At 46.3% G+C, this 23,480-nt stretch overlaps 1 protein-coding gene and 1 long non-coding RNA gene across 4 annotated transcripts in view; one reads left to right on the plus strand and one right to left on the minus strand.

Moving 5' to 3' along the window:
* CORO1C (coronin 1C) overlaps nucleotides 1–1,185 on the minus strand; it is an 85,359-nt gene extending 84,174 nt beyond the window's left edge. Inside the window, exon 1 of one of the 3 annotated variants that reach the window (XM_003832518.4) lies at nucleotides 1,027–1,185. The gene's annotated coding sequence lies outside the window, so the exon portion shown is untranslated. Of the gene's footprint in view, nucleotides 1–699; nucleotides 833–1,026 lie in introns of those variants that run through there. The other 2 variants (XM_063593626.1, XM_034934413.3) reach the window with 2 other exon arrangements.
* A 619-nt stretch (nucleotides 1,186–1,804) lies between these two features.
* Nucleotides 1,805–17,396, plus strand: LOC129393548 (uncharacterized). Its single transcript, XR_008620490.1, has 3 exons — nucleotides 1,805–1,939; nucleotides 2,961–3,053; nucleotides 17,053–17,396. It is a non-coding gene; the product is annotated as an uncharacterized LOC129393548 (long non-coding RNA).
* The last annotated feature ends 6,084 nt before the right edge of the window (nucleotides 17,397–23,480 follow it).

Genomic DNA, 23,480 nt, shown 5'->3' on the forward strand with positions numbered 1-23,480 from the left:
ACCGCAGCCTGCCACTTCCCCCAACACATTCAAATCATTTGAGAGACGGAGAGCTGGGGAGCGTGCGCCGGTGGGGACAGGCGGGAGAGCTCGGTTTCTGCATTCCCACCCTCCACGTCTGACCTCATCCTCAGTCATTTCGGCGCAGCGAGGCCCCACCTGCACCTCGCTCCTTTTTACTGCGTCCCTCGCCAGCTGCCCCGCTATTAGGGAAACACACCTCTGAATCACCCAGTTCACTCGGACACCCTGGGCCCCCGATCCGACAGCCTTCCTGCTTCGTTCCTCCCCTCCCAACCCCCAGCCAGTCCCAGCCCTCTGCTCCCTTGGCCGGGCTCAGCCTCTTCCCAAGCCGCCCCCACCCACATTACTCCAGCTCCAGCTCTGCCCCGCCCCGCCTGACCCCCAACCGAGATCTGCAGGGCCCAGAGCTGGTCTCGCACCCAAAGCCAGGAAACCCGCAGGCCAGGCGGCCGCCCTCGCCCCTCCCGACGCAGGGCCCAGCTCGCCCCGGCCCCACGTGAGCCCGGCCCCTGCCCGCCCCCACCCACTCGTTCCCTGGGGCGGCCCAAACCCAGTCCCCAGGCCTGGAGCCCCCGGGCTCTGCGCCTCGCCCGAAGCAGCCCTTCCCTCCCAGCACCTCGCCCAAGCAGGCGATCCCTGACCCCTAAAAGCCTTCCCTGGGCAGCCTCGTCCTACCTCGGCCCGCGGCTGCGCACCCGGCCAGGAGCGTTCCAGACCTCGAAAGCCTCCTCCCCACAGGGACCCTGCTTCACGCTCCCCACGCCACCTGGTTCGGTCCCCAACTCCCTTTCCCCGAGCTCCCGACAGCAGCCCCCGGCCCTAACCCCTTGCAACCCAGCCCGTGAACCCGCGCCCCGCGCGCCCACCCAGCCCTGTCCCCTCCACCTAGCCCTGCCCCTCGCCCCGCCGGCTCCTGTCAGGCGGCGCAGGCACATGCTCAGAGGACAGGTCCGCCCGCCCGACTCGCTCTCAGGCTGCCCCCGCCGGGCGCGCGCCGCTCACCCGGGCCGAGGTGCCTGAGGCGCCGCCGCCGAAGTCCCCGCTGCAAAGCCGGGCGAAGCCTCCAACCGCTGCCGCCTCCCGCCTGGCACTGAGCGCCGTGCGGGGGAGGGGCGCGGGCAGCCGCCACCGCCCCCGCCACCGCGCGTAGGCCCCGCCCCCGCGCCGCGCGGGGCCCAACCAGGGCTGCCGGGCCGCTGTGCGCCACGCCCACTTCCGGAGGGGAAGCCCGCTTCCCACCCCACGTTCCACGCCTCGCTACGCCCCCTCTGGTCGCGCCGAGGGATGCAGGCGGTGCCCAAGCGCACGCCCCGCTCTCCAGTCATCCTAGTGGTAGAGGGCCACGCCCACAGGCGCCTCCGAGCAACGCCCACTGCTCCTTAGACCCCGGAGCGGGGTTCTTAGAGCCCCGCCCACTGACCCGCTAGGCTCTGCAAGGCCACGTCCCCTGGCTCCTCAAAGATTCCCCCAGAGCCCCTCAATACAGGAACATTAGCTCCTCTGAGCCCCGCGCACTGCCTATCCAAGTCCTTAAACCAGCCTCCTGCTTCCCTAAGCCCGGCTCCCCTCCCACTGCTTCAGAACTCGCCCAGCGGCCTCACAAAGCCCCGCCCCGTCTTCCAGAAGCCCCGCCCAAGGACCGCAACCCTATTCCTAGCATCTCAAGCCCCGCCCACTACCCCATCTCAACGTTTAAACCTCAAGCCCCGCCCCGAATTCGCGAATCCACGCCTCTGGCTCCCGACGCTCCGCCCTGGCTCCGTCACACCCTACCACCACCTCCCTTGAGGACTGCCGACGTTCCAGCCCTCCCTGAACCGTCCATTGTCACATTCCTAGTGCAGAGTGGCCGCCCCTGGGCTGGGCCACACCCACGTAACCCCAAAGAGGGCCCGTGATTGACCCCATTTCGCAGGTGAGGGAATGGAAACTTCAGGGTTCCTCCCTTCCTTTCCCTGGCCAGAGTCCCTTAATAACTCGGCGGCCCAGGCCTGAAAGTCGGAGCACGGGAATTTGAGCCTCAGCTCTGCGGCCGTCAGACTGTGTGACCTGGGACAGTTCTCTTACCTCTTTGGGCCTGAGTCCCCTAATCTTTAGCATGAAGAAGTTGTCCTGTTAATAGCTAAAGTCCCTTTCTGAAACATCAAGCTCTGAAATACCGAGATTTGAGGAAACAGAGCCTGGGGAACCGAACCGACTGTGGGGTAGGGCTATTTACTTCCCAAAGCAAGGCATCTTTGCCATTCACAGGGGGATTTTTTATTTTAAGCGTCAGCCTCAGAAACGTGTGTTATTTAAATTAAGCTCAACCTGAACTAAGACAGCTATCACAGCAAATTATTTATCCTCTCTAAGGGTCAGTTTCTTTATCTGTAAAATGGGGATAATAACAGCCCCTCCCTCACAGGGTTCCATGAGATCATATTAGCAGCCATGGTCATGGCATTACTTTTTGCCATTAAAAGGAATGGCAAAAACCGCGATTACTTTTGCACCAGGATAATAGTAATATACTTATAAGAGTTCCTGCATTGTGATAAACGCTCGACAGTACCTGTTGCTGCTACTGCTGGGACTCAACAAAATGAAAGGATGGGTTTTATTTTGCCTTCAAGCAGCCACTCCTAATAGGAGGAATTCAGCACCCTTCCTGCAGTAAGATTTGCCACTCACTTTATTTAAATGAGATAAACGTGATGAAACGCCTACTGCAGTGCCTGCCATATGGTGAGGCTCAAAAACAATTCACTTGTTTTTGTTTGTTTGAGACACAGTCTTGCTCTGTCGCTCAGGCTGGAGTGCAGTGGGGCAGTCCACGGCTCACTGCAGCATGGACCTCCCGGGCTCAAGTAATCCTCCCACCTCAGCCTCCCACGTAGCTGAGACTACAGGCACGCGCCACCATGCCCAGCTAAATTTTTAACATTTTTTTGTAGAGATGAAGTCCTGCTATGTTGCCCAGGCTGGCCTCAAACTCCTGAGCTCAAGAGATCCTCCCACCTCGGCCTCCCAAAGTGTTGGGATTACAGGTATGAGCCACTGTGCCCACAATTCAATAGTTTTGAACAATAAAAGTTGTTTTTTTAAAATCCACTAGTTAATAAATTAAACAGGGGCATTGATAGCAGTGAGTTCTGAGTGCTTTGGGGAAAATGAAGATTGGTAAAGTGCTTTGAGTTCCTTTTTTTTTTGAGACGGAGTCTTGCTCTGTCGCCCAGGCTGGAGTACAGTGGCGCGATCTCAGCTCACTGCAAGCTCCGCCTCCCAGGTTCACGCCATTCTCCTGCCTCAGCCTCCCGAGTAGCTGGGACTACAGGCACCCGCCACCACGCCCGGCTTATTTTTTGTATTTTTAGTAGAGACGGGGTTTCACCGTGTTAGCCAGGATGGTCTCTATCTCCTGACCTTGTAATCCACCCGCCTCGGCCTCCCAAAGTGCTGGGATTACAGGCGTGAGCCACCGCGTCCAGCCGAGTTCCAACTGGAAACCACGGAGTAAGCTAGCTTATTCTTTGGAAACAGATTTTGCTAACATTTATCCATCACTTACACATGCTAAGCAGTATCTGAGTGCTTTACATGCAGAATCTTCTGAAATTGCTCAACAATCCTATGGCCACAGAAATAATTCTTTTTTTTTTTTCTTTTTGAGACGGGGTCTCACTCTTTTGCCCAGGCTGGAGAGCAGTGGCTCCATCTGGCTCACTGCAGCCTCAAACTACCAGGCTCAAGCAATCCTTCCACCTCAGCCTTCCAAGCAGCTAAAACTGCAGGTGCACACCACTTTGCTCACTAATATTTTTACTTTTTGTACAGATGGGGTCTTGTTTTGTTGCCCAGGCTAGTCTCAAATTCCTGGCCTCCCAAAGTGTTGAAATTACAAGCATAAGCCACCACACCCAGCCCAGAAGCGACTCCTAATCCCCACCTATAAAGGTGAGGAAACTGAAGACTCAGAGAAGTTAAATTCCTTATCCAAGTCACATGGCTTGAACCACGTAGAACCCACATCCATCTAAATGCAGAGCCTGCACCCTTAGCCAGTTAGTCATTACACTAAACTGCCTCTGTGGCAGCATGACAGAACAGAAAAACCGTGGACTTTGGATTCTGGCCGGTTTAGGTTTAAATTCAGGCTCCACCTATTACTCATTGTGTGACGTTCAGCAAGTCACTTCCCCTCTGAGCTGAGCCCTATTCTCCTGCCTATATATCACTGGGAATCATGTAAATGCTTCAGGAAGTGGTTTTGAATATTCAGGAGTTTAGATTCAATGAATTAGGATGTGGCAAAGCACCCAACACAGTGCCCAGCACAAAATAGTTGTTTTAAAACATGTTGATGTTTAAAAATCACAGGGTTCCGGCCAGGAGTGGTGGCTCACACCTGTAATCCCAGCACTTGGGAGGCTGAGGCAGGCGGATTGTTTGAGGTCAGGAGTTCGAGACCAGCCTGGCCAACATGATGAAACCCCGTCTCTACTAAAAATACAAAAATTAGCCAGGCATGGTGGCACGTGTCTGTAATCCCAGCTACTTGGGAGGCTGAGGCAGAAGAATTGCTTGAACTCGAGTTTGGAGGTGGAGGTTGCAGTAAGCCTAGATAGTGCCACTGCACTCCAGCCTGGGCGAGAGTGAGACTCTGAAAAAAAAAAATAGAAATAAATAAAAATAAAAAAATCTTGGGGTTCCATGAGATCATAGATAAATGATGAAGTTAGAAGTGATGAAATGATAATGATGAAATTAGAAGAATTCCCCCCGCCAGATGATACCGCCAAAAAGCAGCCATGGAATATGCTACGAAAGATCCCAAGGCCTTCATCTTCTGACTGCCTCTTTCAGTTCCTGGTTTGAGCCCTGCATTTGAGGAGGTGATTCTTGCACAGGAAGCACCCAATGCCAGAAGCAATGCCACCTCACTTTCACTCCATGCCTATCCCAAATGTGGTCAGCTGAGAGCTGCTTACTTCCAGAAACGGGAAAACTGCATAACTCTGCTGGGAGAAAGCCCCATCATCTCATTGTTCTTGAACCTACAGCAATTGCTTTGTGGGCCTGAAAGAAACCTTGGCTCTGTCCAAGCTGGCCCTAAAGGGAGGGATCCAAGTCCAGGTGAGATGCTGGATTTAAGAGTTTTTTCCTGCTCTCAAAAGCTGGTGATTTCTAAAGTGGCTTAAGACAGGTGCTAGATGGAGAGGAATTTAATGATCAGGAAAAATAAAAATGATTCCAGACCACACATGATATAGATGCCAGCTTATGTATGAAGAGGAAAGAACTGTGGGCCCAGCATCCAGAGGCTCCTTAGCAAATCATTTTTCTATTTTTTCTGAGTACCAAATGGGGACATTTGTTTTAGGTTGCTAGGGCAACCTAGAAGCTCAGTGAATTACCCTGTGGAAGCATTAACAAATAATAATATTATTAAATAAATGAGACTGGAAGTCCCTAGAGTAATCTCAGTAGACAAGACCCCTAATTGAGCGATAGAAGACAACAAAATTTGAAGAGCACTAAAATTCACTCTACATTGATAAATCTTCATTCTCACCACTTTGGGTACTTCTTTCTGCAAAATAGAGACTGGAAAAATACTGAATGATTGACAGGCTACAGACAAATGCCTTTTTTAAAATTAAAATTTTAATTTTGAGATAATTATAGATTCACATACAAGTGTAAGAAATAATACAAAGAGGCCAGGAGTGGTGGCATGCGCCTGTAATGCCAGCTACTTGGGAGGCTGAGGCACAAGAATTATTTGAACCCAGGAGGTGGAGGTTGCAGTGAGCCAAGATCACGCCACTGCATTCCAGCCTGAGTGACAGAGCGAGACTCTGTCTCATTAAAAAGAGAGAGGGAGGGAGAGAGAGAGAGAGAGAGATCATGTGTGGGCCAGGTACAGTGGCTCACGCCTGTAATCCTAGCACTTTGGAGGCCAAGGCAAGTGGCTCACTTGAGCTCAGAAGTTTGAGACCACTCTGGGCAACTTAGTGAAACCCCATCTCTACAAAAAATTTAGCGAAAAATAACAACAAAAAAAAGAGAGATCACATGTACCCTTTATGCAGTTTCCTCCAGTGGTAACATCTTGCAAAACTGTAGTACATTATAACCTGGATATTAACATGGATACAGTCAATGTCAATATAGATGTTGAAAATATTTCCATCACCACAAGGATACTTCATGTTCCCTTTGATAGCCACACCCACTTCCACCTTCCGTTCATCCCCTCCTTAAGCCCTGGCAACCACTCATCTGTTCTACATTTCTAAAATTTTGTCATTTCAAGAATGTCATGTAAATGGAATCATATAGTATGTAACCTTTTAGAATTGACTGTTTTCACTCTGCATAAATCTCTGGAGATGCATCCAGGTTGTTGCATGTGTGAGTAGTTTGTTCCTTATTATTGCTGAGTAGTGTTCCATGGTACATATGCACCACGGTTTAAATATTCACCCATTGAAGGACATATTGTTTGACCTATTCACCCACTGAAGGACACAGGTTGGAGCTATTATGAATAAAGCTGGTATAAACGTTATAAACATTCATGTACAGCTTTTTGTGTGAACGTACGTCTTCATTTCTCTGTGAAAAGTTCCCAGGAGTCCAATTGCTGTGTTATATGGTAGTCGTATGTTCAGTATTTTAAGAAACTGTCAAACTGTTTCCCAGAATGGTTGGCCCATTTTACATCCCCACCTACCAGCAATCTATGAGTGCCAGTTTCTTTGCATCTTTGTCAGCATTTGATGTTGTCACTATATTTTATTTTAGCCATTCTGATAGGTATAGAGTAATACCTCATTGTGGTTTTAATTTGCATTTTCCTGTTGGTTAATAATGTTCAAAATCTTTTCATGTTCTTATTTGCTATTTATTTATTTAAAAAAAAATTTTTTTTTTCTGAGACAGAGTCTCGCTCTGTCACCGAGGTTGGAGTGCAGTGACGTAATCTCAGCTCACTGCAATCTCCGCCTCTTGGGTTCAAGTGATTCTCCTGCCTCAGTCTCCCAAGTAGCTGAGATTACAAGCACCCACCACCATGCCCAGCTAATTTTTGTATTTTTAGTAGAGATGGGGTTTCACCATGTTGGCCAGGCTGGTCTTGAACTTCTGACTTCAAGCAGTACACCTGCCTTGGTCTCCCGAAGTGCTGGGATTACAGGCGTGAGCCACCACACCTGGCTCTTATTTGCTATTTATATGTCTCTTCATGTCTTGCTAATTTTCTTTTCTTTTCTTTTTTTTTTTTTTTTTTTTTTTGACAGGGTCTCACTCTATCACCCAGGCTAAAGTACAGTGGCATGATCATAGCTCACTGCAGCCTTGAACTCCTGGGCTCAAGTGATCCTTCTGCCTCAGCTTCCCCAGTAGCTGGGACTACAGGCATACACCACCACATCAGTTAATTTTTAAATTATATTTTGTAGAGATGGGGGTCTCACTGTGTTGCCAAGGCTGATCTCAAACTCTGGGCTAAGCAGTCCTCCCACCTTAGCCTTCCAAAGTGCTGGGATTACAGGCATGAGCCACTGCACCCCACCAATAGCACTATATTTTTTATTACAATGTCCATGAGTTCATGGCTAGTATATTGGAATACAATTAGTTTTTCTTGTTTACCTTATATCCCGGGGCCTTGTTGAAGTCACCTTTTAGTTCTACAAACTGTTTTATAGATTCCTTGGGATTTCCTACAGAAACAATCATGTCACCAGAAAATAGAGATGATTTTAATTTTTTTCTTTCCAATCTGTGTGTCGCTTATGCCCATTTCTTGCCTTATTACACTGGCTAGCACCTCCAGCACTATGCTGAGTGCTGCATAGTGAGTGAAAGCAAAGTGAGTGAAAGCAAAGCATAGTGAGTGTTGCATAGTGAGTGAAAGCTGCATAAGGAGTGAAAGCAAACGTCTTTGCCTTGTTCTTGACCTTTGGCAGGAAGCATTCAGTCTTTCATCATTAAGTATAATGTTAGCTGCAGTTTTTTGTTTTTTTTTTGTAGATGCTCTTTATCAAATTGAGGAATTTGGCTGGTCTGAAAGTAGTGAGTTATCTCAATGGACTTTTTACAGTCAGTTACAGATCAAACTCCATGTACTACTCTTCCCCTCTCCCCCCACTTCTCACTACTGCACTTGATTATTCTTTAAAAAAAAATCAAGGAATTTCTCCTTCATTCCTATTTTTAAGAGATTTTTAAATCATGAATACCTGTACTACACTGAATGATATATGATTTTTCTTCTTTAGCCTGTTAATATGGTGCATTACATTGATTTCTGAATACCAAGCAAGCCTTGCATCCCTGGAATAAATCCCACTTGGTTAAGGTAGACAATTCTTTATACAGATTGCTGAATTCCATTTGCTAATTTATTGTTAAGCATTTTTGTTTTGTTTTTTTTCTTTTCTTTTCAGACAGGGTCTCACTCTGTTGCCCGTGCTGGAGTGCAGTGGCACAATTTCGGCTCACTGCAGCCTAGACCTCCCAGGCTCAGGTGATCCACCCACCTCAGCCCCCTAGGCAGCTGTAACTACAGGCATCCACCACACCCGGTTAATTTTTGTATCTTTTGTAGAAATGGGTTTTCACCGTATTGCCCAGGCTGGTCTCGAACTCCTGGGCTCAAGCGATCCTCCCACTTCAGTATCCCAAAGTACCAGAATTACAGGCATGAGCCACCATGCTTGACTGCATTTTTGTTTCTATACTCATGTGAGATATTAATCTGTAGTTCCACCTTGTGTCTTGCTCTGTCGCCCAGGCTGAAGTGCAGTAGCGTCATCTCGGCTCACTGCAACCTCCACCTCCTGGGTTCAAGCAATTCTCCTGCCTCAGCCTCCTGAGTAGCTGGGATTATAGGCATGTGCCACCACACCCAGCTAATTTTTCTGTATTTTTAGTAGAGACAGGGTTTCACCATATTGGCCAGGCTGGTCTCAAATTCCTGACCTTGTGATCCGCCCACCTCGGCCTCCCAAAGTGCTGGGATTACAGGCATGAGCCGCCCCGCCCGGCTCAGTAGTTCCACCTTTCCGTAAAACTCTGGTTTTAACATCAGAGTTAACACTCGCTTAGTAAAATGAATTGGAATATGTTTCCTTCTCTTCTATTTTCTGGAAGAGATTTTGTAGGTAACTGTTAATTCTTTAAATGTTTGGTAAACTTCTCCAGGGAAACCATTTCAACCTAGAGATTCCTCTTTGGGGATCTGTTACATTACAAATTCAATTTCCTTAATAGTTAACGGGGCTATTCAAACTGTCTATTCCATAGTGGGTGAGTTACGGTAGTTTTTGTTTTTAAAGGAATTGGTCTATTTCGCTTATCAAGTTTGATGTATGCAGTGATAGCCCCTCTTTCATTCCTGATACCGAAAATTTGTGTCTTCTTTTTCTTTTCTTTTCTTTTGTTTGAGCCGGAGTCTCGCTCTTTCACCCAGGCTGGAGTGCAATGGTGCAATCTCGGCTCACTGAAACTTCTGCCTCCCAGTTCAAGTAATTCTCTGCCTCAGCCTCCTGAGTAGCTGGGATTACAGGCACCCGCCACCATGCCCAGCTATTTTTGTATTTTTAGTAGAGACAGGGGCTTCACCATCTTGGCCAGGCTGGTGTTGAACTCCTGACCTCATGATCCACCCGCCTCGGCCTCCCAAAGTGCTGGGATTACAGGCATAAGCCACCATGCCCAGCCAATTTGTGTCTTCTTTTTCCTTCTTGGTTAGTCTTAGCAGAGAATTGTCAACTTTACTGAAACTTTTCAAGAACTAGTTTTTATTTCATTGATTTTTCTCTATTGTTTTCTTGCTTTCCGTTTCATTGATTTGTGCTCTTTACAATTTCCTTCCTTCTGTTTGCTTTGGGTTTATTTTGCTCCCCTTGTCCTATATTCTTTAAGTGGAAGCTTAGATGATTGATGTGGGACTTTTATTTTCTTTCTTTCTTTTTTTTTAAATGGAGTCTCGCTCTGTCACCCAGGCTGGAGTGCAGTGGCATGATCTTAGCTCACTGCAACCTCTGCCTCCCAAGTTCAAATGATTCTCCTGCCTCAACCTCCCAAGTAGCTGCGATTACAGGCTTGCACCACCATGCCTAGCTAATTTTCGTATTTTTAGTAGAGACGAGGTTTCACCATGTTAGTCAGGCTGGTCTTGAACTCCCAGACTCAGGTGATCCACCCTCCTCAGCCTCTCAAAGTCCTGGGATTACAGGTGTGAGCCACCACACCTGGCCTGATGTAGGACATTTTAAACATATGTATGTAGTGCTGTGAAGTCCCCTCTCAGCCCTTGTTTACCTGTGTGCCACAAATTTTGATATGTTATATTGTCACTTTCATTCAGTTTAATGTATTTTTAAATTTCCTTTGAAACTTTCTCTTTGAGACATGGGTTACTTATAAGTGTGTTGTTTAGTTTGCAAGTGTTTGGAGACTATTCTGTTATCTTTCTGTTCTTGGTTTCTAATTTGATTCCTTTGTGGTTGAAGAATACACTGTGTATGATTTTAATTCTTTTAAATTTGTTGACATTTGTTTATGGTCTAGGATATGGTCTATCATGGTATATGTTCTATGGGCACCTGAAAAGACTGTGTATTCTGCTGCTGTTTAGGGAAACGTCCTATATGTGTTGATCAGATCCCATTGGTTGATGATGTTGAGTTCTTCTATATTCTTGCTGATTTTCTATCAAGTTATTCTATCAGTTATTGAGAGAAGAGTATTGAAATCTTAAACTATAGGGCCAGGCGCAATGGTGCATGCCTGTAATACCAGCACTTTTGGAGGCCGAAGTGGGTGAATCACTTGAGGTCAGGAGTTCGAGACCAGCCTGGCCAACATGATGAAACCCCATCTCTACTGAAAAAATACAAAAATTAGCCAGGCGTGGTGGTGGGCACCTGTAATCTCAGCTACTCGGGAGGCTGAGGCAGGAGAATTGCTTGCATCCAGGAGGTGGAGGTTGCAGTGAGCTGAGATCCAGCCTGGGTGACAAAGCAAGGCCATGTCTTAAAAAAAAAAAAAAGGAAGAAAGAAATCTTAAACTATAATGATAGATCTGTCTATTTCTCTTTTCAATTCTATTAGTTTTTGCCTCACATATTCTGCAGCTCTGTTGTTTGGTGCACACATGTTTAGGATTGTTAGGACTACTTGGTGGATTGCCCGTTTGTCATTATACAATGTCCTTCTCTGTCTCTCAGTCTTCTTTGCTCCGAAGTATACTTTATCTAATACTAACATAGCCATTCCTGCAATCTTTTGATTAATGTTTGCCTGATATTATTTTCCCATCCTTTTACTTTCTTTTTTTTTTTTTTTTTTTTTGAGGAGTCTCACTCTGTTGCCAGGCTGGAGTACAGTGGCGCTATCTCAGCTCACTGCAACCTCCACCTCCTGGGTTCAAGCAATTCTTCTGCCTCAGCCTCCGGAGTAGCTGGGACAACAGGCACATGCCACCAGGCCCAGCTAATTTTTGTATTTTTAGTAGAGGCGGGGTTTCACCTTGTTGGCCAGGATGGTCTCGATCTCTTGACCTTGTGATCTGCCCACCTTGGCCTCCCAAAGTGCTGGGATTACAGGTGTAAGCCACTGCACCCAGCCACCATCCTTTTACTTTCAACCCACTTGTATATTTGAAGTGAGTTTCCTGTGGACAACATGTAGTTGGTTCATGCTTTTTCAGTCTACTCTGCCAAGTTCTGTCTTTTTTTTTTTTTTTTTTTTTGACAGAGTCTCACTCTGTTGCCCAGGCTGAGTGCAGTGGCATGATCTCTGCTCACTGCAACCTCTGCCTCCCGGGTTGAAGCAATTCTCCTGCCTCAGCCTCCACACGCCACCACAGGCACATGCCACCACAACTGGCTAATTTTTTTTGCCATGTTGGCCAGGCTGGTCTCAAACTCCTGACCTCAGGCGATCCACCCACCTCAGCCTCCCAAAGTGCCGGGATTACAGGCATGAGCCACTGCACCCAGCCATAAGTTCTGTCTTTAATTAGTGTGTTTAGACCCTTTACATTTAAGGTAATTATTGATATATTAGAGCTTAAGTCTGCTGTTTTATTTTGTGCTTGTTCTCTCTATTTTTCATTTCTGTTTCCTTCTTACTGCCTTCCTGTGGGATTTTTAGAGTTTCTTTTGATTTATCTATAGTGTTTTTGAGTGTATCTCTTTGCATAGCACTTTTAGTAGTTGTTCTAGGTACCACATTATAGATGGATGGATAGATAGAGATATACAGGTAGATATCCACAAAAAATAGAAGATATAAGAAAGAACCAAATGGAAATTTAGAACTGAAAAATATAACAAACTAAAAGAATCCAATGGGTGGACTCAGCAACAGAATAGAGGGGGCAGAGGAAAAAAATCAATGAACTTGAAGACAGAGCTATAGGAATTACCCAATCTGAAAACAATAGAGAGAAAATAGACTTCGGTCTCAAAAAAAAAGATAAAATAGACTTCATGTAGTTCTATGAAGTCCTTTCTCAGCCCTTGTTTAGCTGTATGACACAAATTTTGATATGTTGTATTATCACTTTCATTCAGTTTAATGTTTTTTTAAATTTCCTTTGAAACTTTCTCTTTGAGACATGGGTTACTTATAAGAGTGTTGTTTAGTTTCCACGCGTTTGGAGATTATTCTGTTATCTTTCAAAAAACTACACAGAACCTCAGGGACCTTGGGACTATAACAAAAGACTTAGCATTCGTGACATCAGAATTTTAGAAGGACAGGAGAAAGAGGGTGGGGCCAAAAAAGTACTTGAAGAAATAGTGGCCAAACACTTCCCAAATTTGGAATAAAGATTCCAAAAATCTACAGAAGCTAAACAAAACTCAAACAGGATAAACCCACAGAAGCTCACGCCAACACACATCATAGTCAAACTTCTGAAAACTAAAGACAAAGAAAAAATCTTGAAAGCAATGAGAGAGCAACAATACCCTACCTATCATAGAAAATCAATTTGAACAACAGTAGTTTTCTTATCAGAAACCAAGGATCTCAGAAGAAAGTGGCACCGCTTCTTTTTCTTTTTTTTTTTTAAGACAGGGTCTTGCTCTGTCTCCCAAGCTGGAATGCAGTGACATGATCATAGCTCACTGCAACCTTGACTTCCTGAGTTCAAGCAATCCTTCTGCCTTAGCCTCCCAAGTAGCTGGGACTACAAGCATGCACAATCATGCCCAGCTAATTTTTAAATTTTTTGTAGAGACGGGGTCTTGCTGTGTTACCTAGGCTGGTCTCAAACTCCTGGCCTCCAGCAATCTTCCAACCTCCACCTTCCAAAGTGCTGGGATAATAGGCATGAGCCACTATGCCCAGCCAGGACAGCATTTTTTAAGTGCTGAAAGAAAGAACTATCAACCCAGAAAACAATATCTAGTGAAAATGTTCTTCACTACTGAAGAGGAAACCAAGACATTCTCAGATGAAGGAAAAGTAAGAGAATTTGTCACCAGTAGACCTTCCCTAAAAGAATGGAAAGAGAGGCCGGTGGCAGTGGCTCACGCCTGTAATCCTAGCACTTTGGGAGGCCAAGGCGGGTGGATCACAAAGTCAGGAGTTGGAGACCAGCTTGGCCAATATGGTGAAACCCCATCTCTACTAAAAACATAAAAATTAGCCGGGTGTGGTGGTGTGTGCCTGTAATCTCAGCTACTTGGGAGGCTGAGGCAGGAGAATCACTTGAACCTGAGAGGCAGAGGTTGCGGTGAGCCAAGATTGCACCACTGCACTCCAGCCTGGACGACAGAGCAAGACTGCCAAAAAAAAAAAAAAAAAAAAGAATGGAAAGAGGAAGTTCTCTAAACAGAAAGGAAATGATAGAAGAAGGAACCTTGGAACATTAGGAGGGAAGAAAGAACGTGGTCATCTGAAGTGCAAGTAAATACAGACTTTCCTTCTCTTCCTGAGTTTTCTAAATTATGACCAATGGTTAGAGTAAAAATTATAACACTAATCTGGTTCTAAATGTATGTAGAGGAAATATTTAAGACAATTATAATACAAACAAAAGAGTATAAGAAAACATAAGGGAGATAAGACTCTATACTTGAACTGGTAAAATGACAACACCAGTAGACTATGAAGATAGATAGATGATTGACAGATAAATAGATAGAGAGAGAGAGAATAAACATCAGATCTGATTCTGATGACTTTCTATTTTCTTACATTTGTTTCAGTCACGTTTGCAATTGGTTGCTAAGCATTTCTATGATGACTGCTTTAAAAACATTGTCAGCTAATTCTAACATCTCTATCATCTTTGCATTGGCACATATTGATTGTCTTATTTCATTCAGTTTCAGATCTTCCTGGTTCTTTGTGTGAGTTATTTTCAGTCAAAACCTGGACATTTTAGGTATTATGTTATGAAACTCTGGATCTCATTTAAACTTTTTTTTTTTTTTTTGAAATGCAGTCTTGCTCTGTCACTCAGGCTGGAGTGCAGTGGCATGATCATAGCTCACTGTAATCTTGAACTCCTGGGCTCAAGGGATCCTCCTACAAGCCTCCTGAGTAGCTAGGACTACAGGTACCACCATACCTGGCTTTTAAAAAACTTTTTTTTTTTTGAGATGGAGTCTTGCTCTGTCACCCAAGCTGGAGTGCAGTGGTGTGATCTCAGCTCACTGCAACCTCCGCCTCCCGGGTTCCAGTGATTCTCCTGCCTCAGCCTCCCGAGTAGCCGGTATTACAGGCACGCATCACCATGCCCAGCTTATTTTTGTATTTTTAGTAGAGATGGGGTTTCCCCATGTTGGCCAGGCTGGTCTCGAACTACTGACCTCAGGTGATCCACCCACCTCAGCCTCCCAAAGTGCTGGGATTACAGGTGTGAGCCACTGTGCCTGGCCTAAAAAAATTTTTTGTATAGGGACAGTGTCTTGCTATGTTGCCCAGGCCGGTCTCGAACTCCTGGCCTCAAACAATCTTCCCATCTTGGCCTCCCATACGTCTTCCATCCATTTTATATGGTGCTACTTGGCACCACTACAGCAGAGTGGGGGTGGGAGTTCCTCCTCATTAATGCCAGGAGGGGTGGAAGTTCTCCAGTCAGCCTCTGATGAAAGCTGATGGGCAGGGTGGGAGACTTCTCTTATTTCTGGGTGGAAGTGGGACTTGTGGTTCCCCACCTGCTCTGCTGATACCTTCCTGGCTGGGAGAGGTAGAAGTGCCTCACTAGTGTTCCCCATGTGTCTTCCTTTGACATCATGGGAAGGTGTTCCCAGGCAGTGGCGACAGTCCCAACGCTCCTTGCTGCCTCCCCTGACAGCACCCGATAGGGGAGAAGGAGGATCACATCGTTACTGTCAGATGGGAGTAGAAATGCACACTCCTCATGTGATGGCCACTGGAACCACAGGGAGAGGCCTCATGACCACCTGGTGGGAATGGAAGTCCCTACTCCCTATTCCGCCTTCTCTGATGCCACCTCATGGCATTGTGGGAACATCCATGAGGAAATGCAGGTTGCGCACTTGGCTCAGGGCCCACCATATGCTGGGGGCTGAGTCCATGCATGGTAGCCATGATGGTTTGAGCTAATGCCAGAAGCCCTGGTGTGATGACCAGTCCTGCCATTTCCTGGCTTTGTGATCTTGGTCAAGTTATGCCACCTCTTTGGGCCTCTGTTTCCTCATCTCTTCAGTGGAGAGAAATGATGCTCATCTGAGATTATGTCTGTGAGAGCACCTGCTACTGATCCTTAATACAGATAAATACCACAGCCGAGCTGGTACTTATTAAGCATTTACCACCCACCAGGCCAGTGATACCAACTTCCCAGGCATTAACTCAATGAAATGGCTTTTTTAATCCCCATTTTACAGAGGAAGAAACTGAGGCTCAGAGAGGTAAAGCCTCTTGCTCATGGCCACACTGCTGGCCCCACTGCACTGAGTCTACTTCTTGATAGAGTGTGCCACCTTCTCCGTGTCTAAGAATAAGAGGAACCATTAAAAGTTTAAGATCTGATTCACCAGAGAAAACCTCTGGCTCAGGGATCTGCACAGCTCCTACTCTGATTAAATATTAAAAAATCGGCCAGGCAGCCGGGTGCAGTGGCTCACATCTGTAATCCCAGCACTTTGGGAGGCCTAGGCAGGTGGATCACGAGGTCAAGAGGTCAAGACCATCCTGGCCAACATGGTGAAACGCTGTCTCTACTAAAAGTACAAAAAAAAAAAAAAAATAGTTGGGCATGGTGGCACATACCTGAAATCCCAACTACTCGGGAGGCTGAGGCAGGAGAATCGCTTGAACCTGGGAGGTGGAGGTTGCAGTGAGCTGAGATTGCACCACTGCACTCCAGCCTAGAGACAGATCAAAACTCCATCTCAAAAAAAAAAAAAAAAATCGGCCAGTTGCGGTGGCTCACGCCTGTAATCCTAGCACTTTGGGAGGATCAGTTGAGCCCAGGAGTTTGAGACCAGCCTGGGCAACATAGTGAGACCCCCATCTCTATGAAAAAAATACATAAAATAGAAACATGAGATGTTAATACAGAGGTAACTGGGTGTGGGGTTATATGGAAACTCTGTACTATTTTGCAACTTTTCTGTAAATCAAAGTCTATCCTAAAATAAAAGTTTCCTTAAAAATACAGTGCCTGACAGCTACTCAGGAGGCTGAGGCAAGAGAATTGCTTAAACCCGGGAGGCGGAGGTTGCAGTGAGCCAAGATCACGCCATTGCACTCCAGCCTGGGTGACAAGAGCGAAACTTCGTCTCAAAAAAAAAAAAAAAGAAAAAGAAAAAGAAAAGAAAAAAAAAGACAACTACAGCGTCTGGGCTGGGTACAGTGGCTCATGCCTGTAATCCCAGCACTTTGGGAGGCTGAGGTGGGAGGATCACTTGAGCCCTTTGCAATATATCTTTGCAGCTCTTTTCATCAAGAGACAAAATCTGTTTCCCAGTGCTTGAATCTCTACTGGTCTTCTAAATTGCTTTGGCCAATAGGATGCAACAGAAATAACTATCCTGGCATTTCTAGGCTTAGGCCTCAAGAGATCTTGAACATTTTCACTTGCTCTCCTGGAACCCTGATGCTGCCACGTGAACAAGCCCAGGCAACCTTACTGGAAGAAGAGAAGCATCAACTCCAACACATGAGTGAGGTTATCCTAGACCAGCCAACCCCCATCAACCACAAACATGAGCAAGCCCTGTGGAGACCCACTGAGCCCAATCCGGATCAACCAAACCTCCCAGCCTGCTTTAAACTTGTGAGTAAATAATAAATACTTATTATTTCAAGTCACTGAATTTGGGGGAGGTTTGTTACACAGTGAGAGCTACCTGATACAAACCCAAAAGACATCAGAAAAGGTGTTCTACTTCGACCCAATAATTTCACTCCAGAAATGTATCCTAAAGTAATTCTCATGATCACATACACAGATAGAGTCAATTCTCATTATTCATGGTACTTATTCTACAAAGTCACCAAGAACACTGAATTAGCAAATACTAAACCATTGCTCCTAGGGGAAATACACGGTTAGGTGCTTGCAAGCTTTTGGTCATGACATTTTAGTCAACCAATCAATATATAAGCTTTTTTTATGTGTGTTTCTGTTTAAAGACACCCCCCTTATTATTATTATTATTTTTGACAGGGTCTCACTCTGTTGTCCAGGCTGGAGTGCAGTGGAGCAATCACGGATCACTGCAGCCTCAACCTCTCCCAGTTCAGGTGATCCTCCCACCTCAACCTCCTGAGTAGCTTGGACTATAGGCATGTACCACCATGCCCAGTGAGTTCTTCTGTTTTGGGTAGAGACGGGGTTTTGCCACATTGCCCAGGCTGGTCTTAAACTCCTGGGCTCAAGTGATCCTCTCACCTCGACCTCCCAAAGTCCTAGGATTACAGGCATGAGCCATCACACCTGGCCAAAGCCACCATATAAAGTATTGTTGATTAATATATATTGTTGGGCCGGGAGCGATGGCTCATGCCTGTAATCCCAGCACTTTGGGAGGCTGAGACAGGCGCATCACCTGAGGTTGGGAGTTCGAGATCAGCCTGATCAACATGGAGAAACCCCATCTCTACTAAAAATACAAAATTAGCCGGGTATGGTGATGCATGCCTGTAATCCCAGCTAATTGGGAGGCTGAGACAGGAGAATTGCTTGAACCTGGGAGGCAGAGGTTGCGGTGAGCTGAGATCACACGATTGCCCTCCAGCCTGGACAACAAGAGCGAAACTCCATCTCAAAAAAAAAAAAAATCTATATATATATATATATATATGTTCAATTCATTCACATCAAACTCACAGCCAATACCATAATACCTCATGTTTGAATGAAGTGTGTATCTAACACATGTATTTTCCCCATAAGGCACATCACAACCTTCTTGTGCTTAGGGATACTAGATAGACAGTACTTTAGCACTACACTTGGGGATCATTTTAAACACAAAAGTCATACCAAAAAAGCACACAAACATTAAATATGTGGCAGTAAACATACTGTGAAAATGTACACTATGGTCTGAAAGTTTGTGTCCCACCCAAATTCATACACTGAAATCCTTAGCCAGGCATGGTGGCTCATGCCTGCAATCCCAGCACTTTGGGAGATCAGGGCAGAAGGATGGCCTGAACCCAGGAGTTCCAGAGCAGCCCTGGCAACATAGTGAGACCTCGTCTCTACAAAAAATACAAATATTAGCTAGGCATGATGGTGCACAGCTGTAGCCCCAGCTATTTGGGAGGCTGAGGTGGGAGGATTGCTTGAGCCTGGGAGGTTGAGGCTGCAGTGAGTCGTGATCGTGCCACCATACTCCAGCCTGGGTGACAGATCAAGACCTTGTCTCAAAAAAAAAACAAAAAAACAAAAAAAAAACACCACAAACTTTGGGCTTATGCAAATATGGAGGTTGAGAAGTGCCACAATCTGCCATCTGCAAACTGGAGACTCAGAGAGGCCAGTGGTGTAGTTTAGAGGCCTGAGAACCAGAGGCCCGATGGTGGACATTCCAGTCCAGGTCTGAAGGCCTGAGATGCTGGAGCTCCGAGGGCAGGAGAAGACTGACGTCCCAGCTCAAACAGGCAGAGGGAGAGCGCATCCAACCTTTCTCAGCCTTTTTATTCTCCTCAGGCCCTCAATGGGTTGGATGATCCATATTGGAGAAGGCCACCTGCTTTACTCAGTCCACCGATTCAAATGTTAATCTCTTCTGAACACACTTTCCCAAGCATACCAGAAATAATGTTTAATTAGATATGTGGGCATCCTGTGGCCCAGTTACATTGACACATAAAATTAACCACCACTGGCCTGGTACAGTGGCTCACGCCTGTAATCCCAGCACTTTGGGAAGCCGAGGTGGGTGGATCACCTGAGGTCAGGAGTTCAAGACCAGCCTGGCCACATGATGAAACCCCATCTCTACTAAAAATACAAAAATTAGCCGGGTGTGGTAGCACCCGCTTATAGTCCCAGTTACTCAGGAGGCTGAGGCAGGAGAATCATTTGAACCCAGGAGATAGAGGTTGCAGTGACCTGAGATTGCACCACTGCACTCTAGTCTGGGTGACAGAGGGAGACTCCGTCTCAAAAAAAAAAAAATTAACCATCATAATGGGTAAGTTTATTTTTCATATCTTCCATTCTGTATTTTCTAATTTTTCTGCAAAGTACATTCAGTCATTGGAAATCAGAAAAGTTATTGTCTTTTTTGTTTTTAAATTTTTTTTGTTGGTTTGTTTGAGACAGAGACTCACTCTGTCACCCAGGCTGGAGTGCAATGGCATGATCTCGGCTCACTGCAACCTCTGCTTCCCGGGTTCAAGCAATTTTCCTGCCTCAGCCTCTCAAGCAGCTGGGACTACAGGCGTGTGACACCATGGCCAGCTAATTTTTGTATTTCTAGCGAAGATGGAGGGTTTTGCCAGTTTTGCCATGTTGGCCAGGCTGGTCTCAAACTCCTGACCTCCCGCCTCAGCCTCCCAAAGTGCTGGGATTACAAGCATGAGCCACCACGCCTGGTCAAGTTATATCTTTTTTAAGAGAGGAAGGAATTCTGTAAATTCAAGGTACTGTATCAAGATCCTGAGCCTAATGTCACCCTTTGACAAGCTCAGTAGCACTCCAGCTGGAAAAATTTCTAGATAATGCTCTCATGCAGATTTTTCAAAACTTAAGTATGAATCTTGGCACAAAATGTGCTCGCTCATCCACATAAATCTCATTACTGAGGCAATAAACCTTGCAATTGCTTGTGCTGTCTGCAACGGCAAGAGCTGCAGTATCCAAAGCCCAGCCTGGCCAAACTCCCCTCACAAATCAGATATTCAGCCTCACAGGAAAAGAGAATCACTGCTAATTAATAACAACAAAGGATTAGGCCAGTGGTTCTCAACCCAGGACAACTTTACTCCCCACCTCCCCCCAGGGGACATTTGGCAGTGTCTGGAGACAGTATTTGGTTGTCGTTGACTAGGAGGTGCTCCTGGCATCCAGTGGATAGATCCCAGGAATGCTGCTGAACATCTTACAATGCATGGGACAGTCCCCACCCCGCCCCACAGCAAAGAAGTATTAGTCCCCAAATGTCAATAGGAGTACGGTTGAGAAACCCTGGCTCTTCAGACATATGGAGCCTTATTAGATCTTCCTGGGCTAAGAGCTTTACAGGAAAGATCTCATTTAATCCTCCCAGCAATCCTAGGTATAGGGCCTATTATCATGCCCATTTTACAGAAAAGGAAACTGAGGCTAAGAATCACATACCATTTCTAGGCCGGGCGCGGTGACTCATGCCTGTAATCCCAGCACTTTGGGAGGCCAAGGCAGGTGGATCACCTGAGGTCGGGAGTTTGAGACCAGCCTGGCCAACATGGAGAAACCCTGTCTCTACTGAAAATACAAAAATTAGCTGGGTGTGGTGGTGGGCACCTGTAATCCCAACTACTTAGGAGGCTGAGGCAGGAGAATTTCTTGAACTCAGGAGGCAGAGGTTGCAGTAAACTGAGATCGCGCCACTGTACTCCAGTCTGGGTGACAGAGCAAGACTCCGTCCCAAAAAAAAAAAAAAAAAAAAAATCATATGGTATTTCTGACTTCAGCGTTTGTACTCTGCTCTCCTCCATGCCCAAATTGTTGAGTTATTGCTCTGTTGTTGTTTTGAGGTAAGGTCTCAGTCTGTTACCCAGCCTGGAGTGGAGTGCAGTGGTGCAATCAAGGCTCACTGCAGCTTCAAACTCATAGGCTCAAGCAATCCTCTTGCCTCAGCCTCCTGAGTAGCTTGGAGTACACAACCACATGCCACCACACCTGGTGAATTTTTGTATTTTTTGTAGAGATGGAGGTCTACGCTGTGTTGGCCAGGCTGGTCTCAAACTCCTAAGCTCAAGCAATCCTCCCACCTCGGCCTCTCAAAGTGCTGGGATTACAGGCATAAGCCACCAGACCTGGCCTGTTGTTTTTAATTATGGAAATTTTCAGGTATAAACAAAAGTAGAGAAACCAATTGAACAACCCTGCATGGTCCCTCTACCCAGCTTCAGAGCTGCAGGCAGAACCTCAAGCACAACATGCTTCCCTGCAATCAAGAATCCCTCAACAAGCCAAGATGAATCACACCAGGCCTGGGCCCTTGGGAACACATGAGTTCCTCCTTCAGGTCGCTGGAAACGCGTTCCCTCTTCCTTTACAGGTTTTGATCATATCCCCCATCAGCTGTTGCCTTTCCCAGCAGAAAAGTTAGATGTAAGATCATCTGTTCTCTCCCTACGTTAAGTGTCACCTCCTTTTCTGAGAGGTGAGAAAATAGTTTTCTCCCTAAGGAAAGCTGAGATGGGGAGAACATATGCTCAGAAACAGATAATCTTGCCACCAAAATTGTTAGTAGCAGGGAGGAGCTAGTATTTGCAACGTGGGGTGCAAAGCAGCTCCCTCCATGTCTGCCTGCATACATAAATCCTTATGAGAATAGGTGGCAATTTCTTCTATTCAAACAAATGCTCTCTAGTTTCTGCTTTGTGCGAGGCTCAACTGTGCTCAATCCTGGAATACAGATGACAGGCAAAACAGTCAGCTGGCTTCTTTCAAATGAAGTCAGGCCTTCATGAGGGATGGAGAAACTGGGCTTGCATCCCAGATAGGGGCTTCTGTTAATCCCTATTAATGTTGGAACTGAATTGCATGTGCTGGGAAGCAGCAGAAGGGATTGCTGTGAACATGAACTTTGGAATTAGACAGCTCTGGGTTCCAAGTCCAGCTGTCCCACTAATTAGCTGTGTGACCCTGGGTAAGTCATTCAACCTCTCTGAACCACATGTCCTTGCCTGGAAAGTGAGGACTGTTCATGCAACATGTTGGAGCCCCTATTATGTTCCAATTAATGTTTGCTATTACTTTTATTTTATTTTACTTTTTTAAGATGGAGTCTCGATCTGCATCCAGGCTGGAGTACAGTGGCATGATCTCGGCTCACTGCAACCTCTACCTCCTGGGTTCGAGTGATTCTCATGACTCAGCCTCCTGAGTAGCTGGGATTACAGGCGTGCACCACCACACCTGGCTAATTTTTTTTTTTTTTTTTGAGATGGAGTTTCACTCTTGTTGCCCAGGCTGGAGTGCAATGGCACGATCTCGGCTCACTGCAACCTCCGCCTCCTGGGTTCAAGTGATTCTCCTGACTCAGCCTCCCGAGTAGCTGAGATTACAGGTGCCTGCCACCACGCTAGGCTAATTTTTGTATTTTTAGTAGAGACAGGGTTTCACCATGTTGGCCAGGCTGGTCTTGAACTTCTGAACCCAGGTGATCCACCTGCCTTGGCCTCCCAAAGTGCTGGGATCACAGGTGTGAGACACCATGCCTGTGCCTGGCTAATTTTTGTATTTTTAGTTGAAACGAGATTTCACCACGTTGACCAGCTGGTCTGGAACTCTTGACCCTCAAGTGATCCTCCCACCTTGGCCTCCCAAAGTGCTGGGATTACAGGCATGAGCCACCGTGCCCAGCCAAATGTTTGCTAATATTTTTATGACTACTCAGAACCCTACCATTTTTCATTTGTTCTTCCCAAAATCTCTGCCTGGGACACTGTGGTCAATTGCAAAAATAGCCACAAATTATTCTCCTGTATGGGGCCCTGTGGTGTTGCCTTCTACCCTGACTCTGGCCTTGACCATGGACCATACCTTGGCCAAAGAGATATCAGTGAATGTGAAACAAACAGGGGCTTAAAAAGAGCTTGCATATGGAGCTTGCCATCTCTTGCTACACTTGAATCCCAGCCACCAATTGAAGAAGCTCAGGCTCTTCTGCTGGAGGATGAGAGTCCCAATGCCCAGGCATACCCCATCACCCCAGCCCACAGCTGTCAACCACCAGATATGTGAGGGAGGCCACCCTAGACCACCCAGACATGAGCTGACATTCCAGCTGACACACTCACAGCCA

This window comes from Pan paniscus, chromosome 10 (assembly GCF_029289425.2).
Source record: "Pan paniscus chromosome 10, NHGRI_mPanPan1-v2.0_pri, whole genome shotgun sequence".
NCBI classification, from domain to species: Eukaryota; Metazoa; Chordata; class Mammalia; order Primates; family Hominidae; genus Pan; species Pan paniscus.